The sequence below is a fragment of the Vicugna pacos genome, chromosome 6 (assembly GCF_048564905.1).
Source record: "Vicugna pacos chromosome 6, VicPac4, whole genome shotgun sequence".
NCBI lineage: Eukaryota > Metazoa > Chordata > Mammalia > Artiodactyla > Camelidae > Vicugna > Vicugna pacos.
The window spans coordinates 57,448,562-57,462,080 of NC_132992.1; the positions used below are offsets into that span (position 1 = coordinate 57,448,562).

Here is a 13,519-nt window from a genome sequence, read left to right on the forward strand (position 1 = left end):
CAAAGGCTCTCAGAAGCCCTTGAGATAACAAGGTTATCTGTTTAACCCATTATTCCCAAAACATATTTGATTTAGGATACATTTTTTCCTAGATAATTTTCATTTATTAAGTTTCTGCAGTATATAATTTAGAAACTCTGATCCTATCTATTCTCTCCATTTTACTGATGAGAAAACCAAGGCCCAGAAATTCAAGTAGCATGGCTAAGATCAGTTCTGATCCAACATCACAAATGCCAGAACTTGTCTGGAAAAGATAAATGCTCCTCAGGGGCAAGGGTGGAAAGAGGGAAGTTGAAATAGCAATGGCAGTCTTCTTTTTGGGAGATTGAAGAAGATGGGAAGTCAAGAATCACTTTCAAGGTGATAAAGCCTTTCCTCATAGCCTCCCAGCCTTTCTTCCTTTCTCTGTATGTGTCCCTTAACCCTGTGTGTTGTCAGTGCTAATTTTTAACAGATTCCATGAGGATAAAAATACTGGGGGGCTCCCTCTGACCTCTACCCTTTGAGGAATGGCCCTGGCTCTCAAATTGCACCCATGGCAATTCCATTCACCTCATAGCCAATGACACAGAAGGAATGCAGTCATTTATGATAATATCTTTCTGAAGCAGAAATGTCAAAAATGTCACTGATGGGGACAATTTACCTAGGCAAGAGTTGACAGGATACTTTTTCAACTCAGGCCCTAAATGTGCTGTCCACTGCTCTCTTCTGATACCCAAGCTCATTTACCTGAATGTTTTTATATCAGAGCTATATCAGGGAGACTGAAAGTATAAGGATAGATATGACAATTCTGGATGAGAGTAGCCATTTGAATCTTCTCTGGAACATAGTCTGTGCTGAGTACCCGGTCCATAGCCCTTTGTAAATGGTTTTAAAGGTCTCCTCCCAGAATATGGGGTTTTAAACCAGTGGGACTCAGTCCCACTCCTTGTAAGATGGCTCATGATAAGAAAGAGCTTTGGAGAACCTCATCCTGAACCCTTGGGATTCATTCTCCGCTTTCCCATCTCTCCTGCTCCATCACTGAGATTACCCAGTGACTCGACCTTCAGGCGCATCTCCTGTCCCTGGACCTAAACGTGCCCCTTGGATCTGAAGGCAGGCCTGGCCTCCCCTTTTCTACTTTGACAAGTTCCTCCAACCTGGTTTTCCCTTATTCTCTGCATCTATCTGCTTCCAGCTCTTCTGGTCACTACCTTGCCTCAACAAATAAAGAATATATCTAGAATTCAGAGCCCAGAAATCATCTCACTTTCCTAAGTGCCAAAGAATTCTCCTTTGGACTTGCAGGAGGGAGCCCCAGACCTGTTGTGCTGCTTCTCATGATGTCTGGGTTGATAATTCTAAAGGACTTTGGGAAGAAAGTGCTCTCAAGCAAAGGACTCAGGTTATTAGGGTGGCATTCTGCCTGCTCACGACTGACTGAGGGAATCTGCACAGACGTATCATGTAAGGATGTCCCAGGGGATGATTCTGCTGCAAAAAATTTCTTCTCTTCCCATTTTTCTATGCATTGCTAGATAATGAAACATCAGACATACTAAACAGACCTGAGAATATTAAACAAAAGAGAAAATCTGATTTTAAAAACCTCAGCATAAAAAAAAAAAAGTGCACATTTTTCCCTCCAAAAGAGCCAGTCTTTGCATGATTCTTAACTCCAGCGATTTTTATTGAAGACATTTCTGATTTGTTATTTTAACGGGTCTCCTGAAATCAGATGCGATGCTCATTATTCTCACATGGTTGTTTTATTCTTTCATTTCTCAAACAAACAAGGGAGCCAAGGGACCCGGGGATGCTAATCTTTCCATGACCCTCACACCGTGACAGCAGGGCTTTCAAAACCAACGGAAGTGGCAGCAAAAATACAGCACTGAGACCCGATTGAGGGCCCTCTTGGTCATCAGATAAATGCTGAAACAAAGCTTGTCTACAATTAGATCAATTCTGCAGCAACAGATTGTGTCTTTGGCCATCGTGCATAATGGTGTTCCAACGTAAATGTGGGTTAGCAGAGATCTCGAGCACAGATGTGAAAAATAACAGAAACAGATTCCAGAGAATTATCTTTCCTTTTTTTCCCTCCTTAATTCAACATTTTCCATAATTCAATAACATATTAGTTGTAAGTATGCCCCCAGCTTGGGGCTGGGAGTATGGTTCTAAGGGAAATAAAATGTGTGACCTCCAGAGTATTGGTTCCCCATCCCCATCTTTCACAGATTTATCAGTCACGACTTTTATCCCTAGGGTCACACGTGCACCATCCCCTCCTGATCTGGCCAGCCAAGGAAGGAGAAATTTCTGATTAGCATACGAATTAGATGAGGATCCAACATCTAGAGAAGCATCTGGGGCCTGATAGAGGCTCTTGGTGAACTGGTGTGGACCACCCATGAAAGAAGGCCTGTGCACTGCATGGGGCACTTGGAGAACAATTTCAGTTAAAAAGGAAATCAAAGAATTCTGGTTGGTTTGGTAAACAATCACTTCCTGGTTCTCAGTACAGTCCTTCCGGTTACCTCTCCTTCCTCCTGGTCCTGCTTTCCTATCTGTCTACCTGTCCCCGAGTCCCCCAGTTTCCCATTGTCCTTATTCTATTCCATGTCACTGAGTATTTGCATGTTTATCTACACCTCTGAAGCATGGCTTCATGAATATCTCATCCATCCACAGTGGAGAAGGGAGAACAGAAAAAAGGGGAAAGAAAAAGAATTAGCCCTAAATTGCAAGGGCATGGTTCAAGCAGCCAGAGAGACCTAGACTCAAAGCTCTGTCCTGCTTTTTTGCTAGCTGAATGATTCTGGGAAACCTGTGAACATCTCTGAGCCTTGGTTGCCTTGGTTGTCAAATGGGCATAAAAACACTTACATTTCAGGGTGGTTGTAAGGATTAGAGATGGTGTGTAGGTTCCTAACTCACTGTAGACGTTGAGGCAGTAGTTGCTATTAATATTTTACATAGACAGAGTTGTGTTATGTATATAATCTGAATATGCTTTTCCCATTTAACACTATAATATGAGCATCTTCCCATGTTCTTCAAAACTTTTTGTAAATGTCATTTTTAAATGCTAGACAGAAGCTCATCATGTGGATGTACTGTAATTACATAACTGTTTCTTTATTTTTGGACCCTTAAGTTGGGTTTTGCTGTTGTTCTTTCTTTTCTCTATTATAAAGGGTGCTGCAGTGAACATCTTTATGCATACTTTATCTATATTTGGGTACAGTTTCCACGGGATTTGTTCCTAGAAGTGGAATTACTATGTCAAAGTGTAAGGACATTTTTAAGAGTCTTGGTTTATGTGCCAAACTTCTCTCCACAATGCCTGCGAGCCATGTGTGTGGCCTGTCTCACTGAACCCTTGGCAGACAAAGCAAACACCACAGGTTGCCTGCCCGAGAACCATTACTGTCCCTTCTTCCCTATTGATGGAGCCTTGGTTGGTCCAGGTGTCCATGCTTTCTCTGAGAGTAAATCTGGGTTAGTCTAAACCAGTCTTGGTCATCTCATTTCTCTTGCCAGTGATTGGGCTAGAAGTAGGCATACGACCCAGTCCTGGCTAAGGAGATGAGATGTGAGGTTTACTGGGTAACTGTTTTTCATTCTTATTTGCCGTGACATTTATGGACCTAGAGATGATCATACTAAGTGAAGTAAGTCAGACTGAGAAGGACAAATGTTGTAGGAGTCCACTTATATGGGGAATCTTAAAAAAAAAAAAAGATACAAATAAACTTATTTACAGAACAGAAACAGATTCATGGACATGGAAAATAAACTTACAGTTACCAAAGGGGAAATGTAAGGGAGAGGGGATAAATTAGTAATCTGGGATTAGCAGATACACACACTATATATAAAATAGACAAACAACAAGGACCTACTGTATTGCACAGGGAACAACATTAAATATCTTGTAATAACCCATAATGGAAAAGAACCTGGAAAAGAATATATATACATATATATATTCAGATATACATATATCTGAATCCCTTTGCTATACTACTGAAACTAACACAACATTGTAAATCAACTATACTTCAATAATTCTTTTAACAGTGAAAAAATTTATGGTTACCAGGGCAAAAGGGGTGGGAAGGGATAAGTTGGGAGTTCGAGATGTGCAAATACTAACTACTATATATAAAATAAATAAGAAACTAATTTCTTCTGTATAGCACAGGGAACTATATTCAATATCTTGTAATAACCTATTATGAAAAAGAATTTGAAAACAAATATATGTATGTATATGTGTATGACTGAAACATACTGTACACCAGAAACTGACACATTATAACTGACTATACCTCAATTAAAAAAAAAAGCATAGTGTCCTTAGATACACAGGTTTCCCAAGAAATAATTCATCTTCATTATTTCTTCTTAAATAAAATTCATTATCAAAAAACAAGGTAAAAACAGTCTTTGTTCTTTCACTGGACATTGTCATGTCTGCATGTAACCACTTGAACCATGCCAGCCTAGGGACAAAACCAGTGAAGGACGGGCATTTGATGATGCTATGGAAACCATGAATTAATCAACCCAGGAGCCACTCTTCCTTAGAACTTATTTTCACTTGAAATCATATATTATACATGTTATTTAAGAAGTTTGATTTGGTTGTTTTGTTACTGTAGCCTAAAAGCATTTTAATGGGAACACCAGCATTATAATTACTAAACAACCTTTCACAAATTAATTCACACATAAAAATAGCATCTTAATTTTGTTTGAATTTGCTGTTCTTTAATTACTGATGCGATCACATGCTTATTATTCATAAGCTTGTTAATAATTTGTGTGGGTTTTTTTTCTAAATTATCTAGAAAGATTTTTCAAAGATCAGCGGTCCACAGAAGAGGATAATTTGCAGGCTGGACTGAGCAGGGGGTGGCATTGAGGGAACAGTTAAGGTCACGTTGGGAAGGAATCCTGCAGCTCCTGTTCATATAAATATTCCGCAGACCTGTGAAGTGTCTTGAATCCAATGGGATGGGCTTCTATCCAAAATATGGTAATGACAGAAGCTGATCTTTCAGGACTGTTTGTATATAGAAAGCGAGACCTTGGGGAGGACTATCTCTCAACATGGAGACAGGAAGTCTGGTAAGTGAAAGGAAAATAAGACTTTTGAAAGTGAAGGCAAGGTTGAGAGGGAGCAGACATGCACTATGAAGGCAAGGTTGAGAGGGAGCAGACATGCACTAAGGACCTGCCGGACAGGAGCACATATAACATCCCTCCCTGCTTGCTCCTACTTTCCCAGTTTCAGCCACTGTGGTCCCCCAGCCTCTGCACCATTAAGTTTACCCAGGTGTCTGCTCTAGCATAAGAACATTTTCATTAGGTCTTCCATATAGAGAAATGTTTTCAGTTACTTCGGGCTTGAAATAAACTTTGAACATAAACACTGGAGCAAGAGTCTCTGATTCATCTCCCTGAAAAAGGGAACATATGAAAATAATTCACACTCTCTTTTTATTAGCACATTAGAGAGTCACAGAGTACTGAGTCATCAGTATTAAGGTAATTTATAATGGTCAGATAATTAGAAATTTAAATAGCCTGGGTTTAACAGGAGATTTTCAATATTATGAATAGTTGGTGAATCCAAATCCGACTGAGAAATACTCCAGATGAAGTCTTGCCAATGAGCACATGTATAATGCATGGGTCATGTTGTTTTATAAAAGACTTACTGACTTCCTAGTCAAGGCTCTAGTCGCTTCCATCAAAGTCTTGTTCTCAACCATCATAAATTAACAGATCAATAGTTAATGGTACTGTTAGCCAAGTTTAAAGCCAAATAACTCAGATCCCAAGACAACTCGATCTTACTCACTTGTAATGCAGAGGCACTTTGGTAGACAAATTGATGTTCATTTAGCCAGTTTGTACATCCCAAGGTCCTGGGCCTGAACCCCACTTCAGTTAGCCCGCAGAGACATCAGCAGGTGTGGCTCACTCACCCACAACTCACTTCCCTTTTGTTTGTGTTGAGACCGAGTTCCTGCACTGATGGCCTCTCACAGGATTGGATCTGACCATCTGGGGTTGGCAGGCTCCTTAGGATCCCGACCAAATCAAAAAGTGGACTCCAGACCAAAGCCAGCAGCTAGAGAACAGGAGAATGTGTGTGAGGGAAAACAACAACAACAACAACAAAACAGTGTATTTTTAAAAGCAGCTTAGGCTAGTTTGAGGGTGTGTGTTGTGATGTGTTCGTGCCATGGCCCGTGCATGTGTTGGTGGAGTGTTTCTGCCACTTCACCCTGCCCGATAGTTGTGCCCAGTACTTGGTGATTTTAAAAATAGTATTGCTCTAGCTTTCGTATGAATTCTGTTGCAAGGAAGACAATAGATAAAAATTAGATCATTTGTGTTTCTGGTGGCCTACTCTTTATACGCAAAGTTATAAAATAAACAGGATCCAAAAATAGTACTTTCTTTGCTCACCCAAAGAGCTCTTCCACTCAGCTCTGAATTATAAAAGCCTCTGGTTTAAAGGAAATATAATTGGGCTCACGTGGGAAAGACATAGGAGGAGGCAAGACAAACCAGAATGAAGGGCTCAGATTCAGCTGAGTTTGCTGATGTTTGTCAGGGGAGGCTGATTTCTCAGTTCTGGGGTGATGTCTGGAAATGCAGACCCTGCACTTGTGATCATGAGCTTTTCTTTCCCTCCCCTGACACAACTCTGGGTGGACAATATCACTGCCACTGCCCACTTAGCTACAAAAACACTTAATTCTTTTTCTTTTAAAAAAATATATAGTTAGCTATTTCTTTTTTTTTTTAAATTGAGGTGCAGTTGATTTACAATATTATAAAAGCTGCAGGTATACAACATAGTGATTCACAATTTTTAAAGGTTACACTCCATTTATAGTTATTATAAAATATTGGCTATGTTCCCTGTGCTGCACAATATAACCTTGTAGCTTATTTATTTCACACACAGTAGTCTGTACCTCTTAATCCCCTACCCCTATTTCTCCCCTCCCTGCTTTCCTCCTTTCCTCTCCATGCTGGTAACCTGGGTTTGTTCTCTGTATCTGGGAGTCTTGGTTTTTCTTTGTTTGTCTGTTTGTTTTCTTCCAGACAGACAATGTTGCCAAAGCCCTGATCAAAGCCTAGTTGCCTGGGTGGGCAGAACCACGGCAGGGTTGGCTCATGAGTCCTGAGGTTTCAACAGCCTCTTCTCTCCCCTCCAGCCTGAACCACAGGAGTTTGCATTTGGCATCCAGTCCACAGCTGGCGTAGCACCTGCATCAGACCCAGATTCTCAGGGTCTACTGCAGATCCACTGAATCAGACGCTTTGAAAACAGGGAGCAGGAACGTGCATGTTTACAAGGGCTCTGGTGAGTCTTATGCTCACCCAGGTTTTTATGCTCAAAATTTAGAATTACAATCTCATGGTTTCTTTCTCTTTTCTTTTCCATTTCTAGCTAGGATTGTCTTTCTGTGTGTGTGTGTGTGTGTGTGTGTGTGTGTGTGTGTGTGTGTGTGTGTAAAGCTTTATAAAAGCAAGAGTATTTTGACCAGGTTCTAGAAGCACTGATTATTTGAAGACGTATATGCCCTACTTGGCCATCTGACTACGGCTCAACTTGGGTCTTGGCTAATCCAAACTGGATCTCCCACCAAAGCCTCACTGATCATTTCCAGTGATTGCGGGTAGTGGGCTGCCTGTACCAAGGAAGCTTCATTCTGTTCTTTAAAAGATGTGTTACTGGGCCAAGAGAAGAAATGATGACACAAGATAAAACAAGCTCCCCAGATACTGATCAAGACTCTGCTTTCAATAAAATTATGAAAATTTCTTCAGCGGCTTTTAATATTAGTAATTTTTTGTGTATTCTATGTAGAGCCCTTAATCTGAAGGATAATGATCTTAATACATGGAAAATTCCTGATTATTCACTTTGTAGATAGTCTAAATTTTTGATTCCAAGCTCAAAGTCTCTTGTGCTCGGAGCCCTGCCAGATTGTCATCTCCCAATTAGTTCAGCTAAACATGACTGGAAAGGTACATCTGCTATGTAAGGATTCCAGATTTTACTGTAATTTCAGTTCAAATCTCTGGTTTTCAATTAAGGGCTATTGACTGTAATCATTATTCACAAGTGTTCAATGAAAGATCCAGTTTTTTAATACATATTTCTGTTTTTGTTACGATTTTAGTACATGTGCTGCTGAAGCAAGCATGTGTTTTTGTTGTTATTCTCCCTCTTTCATAAAAATAACTGAGATGATTACGAGTAGAGAGTGGTCCTTAATCCAAGAATTGTTTAAGCCAGATAAAGGATTCTTGTTTTTGCAGAAGACAACTTCTCAAAGTTTACCCAGCACAGAAGAGGGGATCCTTTAAGAGCAGGGCAAAGTCTGATTTAAATCTCTGTCAACTGGGAAGACACAGCTTTTTGGCCAGCGTCTCTCTTAAGCTCACTGTTTCTGCTCCAGCTGCCATTTGTCAAGGCTCCAGGCTGGAAGACACTCCAACATTCTGTTCTTCTCCTGCCCCCACCCCAACTCCACACCCCAAACTCCCAGTCACACCCCTGTGCCTCAGAGCGGGACTCCAAGTCCACGCCTGCTGACAGCTGACCCTCCCACCTCAGCATCGTAATCAAGGTTTCCCAGCTCTGACTTAACCCTATAAACCCTAGTGGGCTTCACCCAGGCTTCCCCTTGACCATTTCATTCTATGTATTATTAGTTCCATGGTGACTCTTTGACACACCCTAAATTGTATATTTGTATTTGTTTAAATCCTCATCACATTTAAACGGTTCTCAGCTGGGGTCAAATGTTTTTGAAAGTGAGCTAGTCTCTAATGACTAGCGCCACCATGTAATCATTATTCACATCTGAACGTGATTGAAGGTGAAGGGAGGTGCCATCTGGATGGGATACTGGGGCCACAGATTTAAGCAAGACACACAGTGGCTTTAGTAACGAGGTAAACAATCGTCTCCTGCAAGGATTCTGGAATCATGTCCTTTGGACTTGCTGTTGGGGAGGGAGGATCATCAGAGCAGAGTGGACTAAGAAAAGCGGAGAGGTGGGAAGAAGAGGGAAAGCAGAAGAAGCAAGGTGGGAGGAGATAAGAGAAAGACTGAACTCATTTTTGTATGACCTCTGATTTATAAAGTCATCGTCTCTAAATACACTAACCGGAGCCTCTGTGAGAAAAAGACCAGAGAATGAACCAAATCATCTAAGGAAGATGACCTGAGCCGACCCTCAGTTAATCCAGCTGCTAAGTCCTTACACATGTCGTTTGATGTCTTCCCAGCATGCATCATAGGCTGTGACTAATCTTAGACAGGACTGGGCTGGGGAAACAGCGTAGTACTTACGTGGCTGGAACATAGAACTACAGAGGGCCCTCCCTATCTGTGGGTTCTGCATATGTGCGCTCAACCAACCCGGTATCGAAAATATTTGAAAAAAATCCCAGAAAGTTCCAAAAAGCAAAATTTGAATTTTCTGCATGATGGTGACCATTCACATAGCATTCACGTTGTACTAGGTGTTATAAGTTTCCCAGAGATGACAAAGTATACGGGAAGACGTGCGTAGTTATGTGCAGGAACTATATAAGGGCCATTTTATATGATGGACTTCAGCAACCATAGATTTTGGTATCTGCGGGGGTCCTAGAACCAGTCCCCCTCAGATAGCAAGGGATGCTATACACAGGTTTCCACCTCTCCTTTAACCTTGTCATTCATCCTTCTTCCAATGAATCAGTCAGCATCACTGCTTCTGGGAAGAAATGACTCTTTAGAAAGCAAATAACACAAAAGAGGTCAATTATTAACTTTTTAGTTTTTAACATTTTGGCCTCAAAAGAACAGAAACAAGTGAAGCATGTACAATAGATGGGGGAGAGAAAGTGATGAGTAATAACAAAGAAACCTCCCCAATCCACACTGCTCCCTCAACCTCTAGGCTAAAGTGTCCCACACCTCCTTCCACCAACCAGGAAAACACTCGAAGTTATGAGAGTAAAGGTTAGATGGTGATAAGTCCTTGATGAAAAAGGTCTGCACTCCGATCCTTTCCTGGGATGAAGCAGAGAGAATATTCCAAAGCAGAAACTCTGGATACATTTGGGAACAGCAATACAAAGGAAACCTGTGTTACTTTCCCAGGGAGACTCTTGGAAGGAGGCAAGAACCCAGAGAAGTGTAGTGGTCTACTCTGTCCTGGCAGGTGAGTTTGAAGGAACCTCAGAGTTGACCTGTGAATGGAAGGGGTCGGGGGATTGCTGGGGAGGTGGAATGATTCTTTTGTACTCAAGGGTTCCATGGAAGTGACGGATGGCTGTGGATGGCCCTCCCAAGTGTCCTGTCATCCCAGAATGGCATGGAAGCATCAGGGTTATCCTGCATGCCCCAGAGAGTCCTGAGAGTTACCTGACCCAGAGCCCAACCAACAGTGCTGTGATATGGCCGGTAAGGGGTGACTTAGCAGTGACCACCAGGTGTCCACATCCCATCTAAGCACTTGTGTTAGTGAAGAATGATGCCAGCTCGTGTGACGTGCTCCCCATGCCCCTGACCGTCATTCATGGGCAAGATAGCCTCAGACTTAGAGGCAATCACAAAGAAAGGCCAGAAACTCTGGGAGATCTGAAGTTAACATTTCTACTGCCTGGAAGTTTATTTTAAGTATTTATTTTAAGGTTTATTTTAAGTATTAAATTCATTTACAGAAAAACAAACTTACTTTGTCCACAACTGTGTTTGTGAACTGAGATTTGTATGTACTACTTACAGAATGATGCATCCCTGAACCCCATCCCACGTCCTTCCTCCTCCAAGTCCAAGCAGGAGGCCTCATCAGGGTGGCAGGTGTGCCTGGTTTTCTCTAATGCTTTACAATTGTACCAGTTCTGGAAACTGGGCACTCTGTGTTGATTTTCTAGCCATGACTGCCATGGAGAATTTCTCTCTCACATCTTTCATTGTTTGTGTGTTTTATGCACCATTTCCCTCCAGAAAGCAGCCGTCTGCTCTGAAGTCACTATAATTACATTACTTCTACCTTCCTTTCATTTGAGGCTTGACCTGAGATGATACGGACTTCTAAATATCTATATAAGGCTAAAAAAAAATGTTCTTATCTAATTAGTCATGACCCAACACGTGGGAACAAACTAAATAAGATTAACTGAGGTGAGGGGTGGGGGGCCTTCTTGGTTAGAAACATATACACAGAGTAAAAAGATAAGGTTCTACTGCCCTTCAAGAGAGCTTGACTGCCTTTCATGTTCCAGAAGTCTGAATTGGGGGGAGGGGGCTGGTAGTTAGGTTATTAATTTTAATGGAGGTACTGGGGCTTGAACCCAGGGCTTTGTGCATTCTAATCACACACTCTACCACTGAGCTATACTCTCCCTGACAAAGTCTGAATTTTGACACACAATTAACCTCATACGTGTAAGTTTAATATATTTGCATTAATTTAGCTTCATAATTATGTAGCAGGTAAGGTTTTTAAAATCCAAGTTATCAAGCATGCTAAAACATAACTTACTTTATTTTTCTCCAACTTTACCGACTGAGTGTATTGAGGTCCCTGTTTCCCCTTCTCCACAGACATTCTAAGGTGCGGGCAGGCTGGGGCCACTAGGCAGGGGGAAGGAGTGGCTTGGTGTTTGCTGAGATGTAGCTTGTACCATCTGGGCTTCTGACATCACACCAGATGGCCTCTGGTTATAGCCCAATGTCTTCGGTCCCTCTTTGGCATCAGGTTATCATGCCCACACACTCTCTAGCCTTCATCCCATTTGAAAGCCCCTTTGGATCCATTGCCCCCTCCACCCTATTTCCATCACTCCTTTGATACTCCGAGGAGTAAGACAAACTTCCTCTTGTGTGTGTGCAGGAGAGTCAGAGGCTGTGAAAAGCCTCTTTTGTTTCCATCTTTCCTCCTGTATCGTTCCTGCACCACACTGCCTGGACTCTTTAAGTACTATATTCTTAAAAATCTATTCTCTGTGCCAGGAACTTGGCTCTGAATAAACGAGGCTGGGATCTCAAAGCAATGGTCTCCAATATAAGTTTAGATATGTACTGAGGAATTCAAAAGCAGAGTCAACTTCCTTGTTTTTTCCCATTCTTTCCCTTCTCCGGGGCCGACGAATGGTGCTCCTGATCCAAATGAGTGCAGCTGACTTAGGAGGCAGGGGAGAGGGGAAGTCACTGCAATAAGGAGCAGGATGAGGGGACTTTGGTTAGTCTGACAACATGTTATCCCACTCCAGTCTCTGGGGTGGGATGCTTCGGTGGCACACTTGAATCATCTCCTCTGCCCACCCCCGCCAGTCCCCCGATTGCTGAGGTCTGCTTTCTTCATAGGTCTCACATCTGTACTCCTGTTCTTTGGCATTTTCCTTGCTCTGCATTCTTCGACTTGCCCTTCCTTTATAGTCCTGCCTCTCCCCCTGATGCTGTGCTGGCTGGCGGCTGCTGCCTCCTGGACGGGAAACAGTCAATAGCTGCTGTCCTCGGAGCCTTCCTCCTCCCTGTCTTCTTACCTCTCTTCCTACCTGTCTCAAGGTGTCAACTGTCACAGAGGTAGCTGCTACCAGAAGGGAGGCTGGCAAATCCAGGAGGAGTCCAGGAAAGGAGGCTGGTAGAGGCCAGAAGCCTTCATGCTGTCTCCTTGCCAAATATCATAGAACTATATTTTATGTACAGTAATTGCCTTACTGACTATTATCAACCTCTTCAAAAAGAAGAGGGGGTGAAATTTGATTTTTAAATGTTTTCTGCACTTGAAGCATAGCTTTTAATCATACTTTGAGGAGAAAGCTATCTCTGTAACAATACCACTCTAAAGAGGAAACATGATTGTCACAGAGTTCACTTCTATCGCAGCCTTTAGGAATGTTCTCATTCAAAAAGGGAAGGTATCCCGACCATGCTTTCAAAAGGTTTAGTGTAGTCCTAAAAGGTACTTTCCAAATGAGCTTTTGAAGATAGATCTTGTCTCCTCCATAAGGAGAATTCTTTTATTATTAAACCCATCAATATTAAATGTAGATCTGACTAGTATTCATTTTAAGAAGAGATTTACTCTATGGGCTCAAGAATTTGTGTGTGTGTGTGTGTGTGTGTCTTTAATGCTCTTCTGCTGTGCTCTCAATCACGTGTGCTGCCTCACACATTAGGCTGAAGTAATTTGTCAGGCAGTGCAATTTCAACTGAAAAATTGTATGACTTCAAAGAAATTTATATATCCTTGCATTTTGCTTTTATTTATACAGAATACCAAAGCAAATTATAAATGATTCCTATATCAGTGCAGTTCTGAACTGAGCATCTCTCCTAGGTGAGGGGAACCATGTTAGGCACTGGGAAGGGATAAGGACAACTAAGGCTGTCCTTGTCCACAAGATGTTAGTAACCAAGTGAGCGAGACAAGCATTCAAACAAAGCACCAGCATCCAGGGCAGAATGGAATACGTGGAGAGG

General features: G+C 41.9%; 1 long non-coding RNA gene and 1 other non-coding gene across 3 annotated transcripts in view; both read right to left on the reverse strand.

Moving 5' to 3' along the window:
- Positions 1-13,519, reverse strand: part of LOC116280978 (uncharacterized) — a 177,474-nt gene that overhangs the window by 12,755 nt on the left and 151,200 nt on the right. The window contains exon 5 of one of the 2 annotated variants that reach the window (XR_012073640.1): positions 5,876-6,142. The exons of the other annotated variant lie outside the window; for it this stretch is intronic. This is a non-coding gene — a long non-coding RNA (uncharacterized lncRNA). Of the gene's footprint in view, positions 1-5,875; positions 6,143-13,519 lie in introns of those variants that run through there. 2 annotated transcript variants of the gene reach the window in all.
- TRNAS-AGA (transfer RNA serine (anticodon AGA)) lies at positions 11,365-11,437 on the reverse strand. Its single transcript has one exon. It is a non-coding gene; the product is annotated as a tRNA-Ser (tRNA).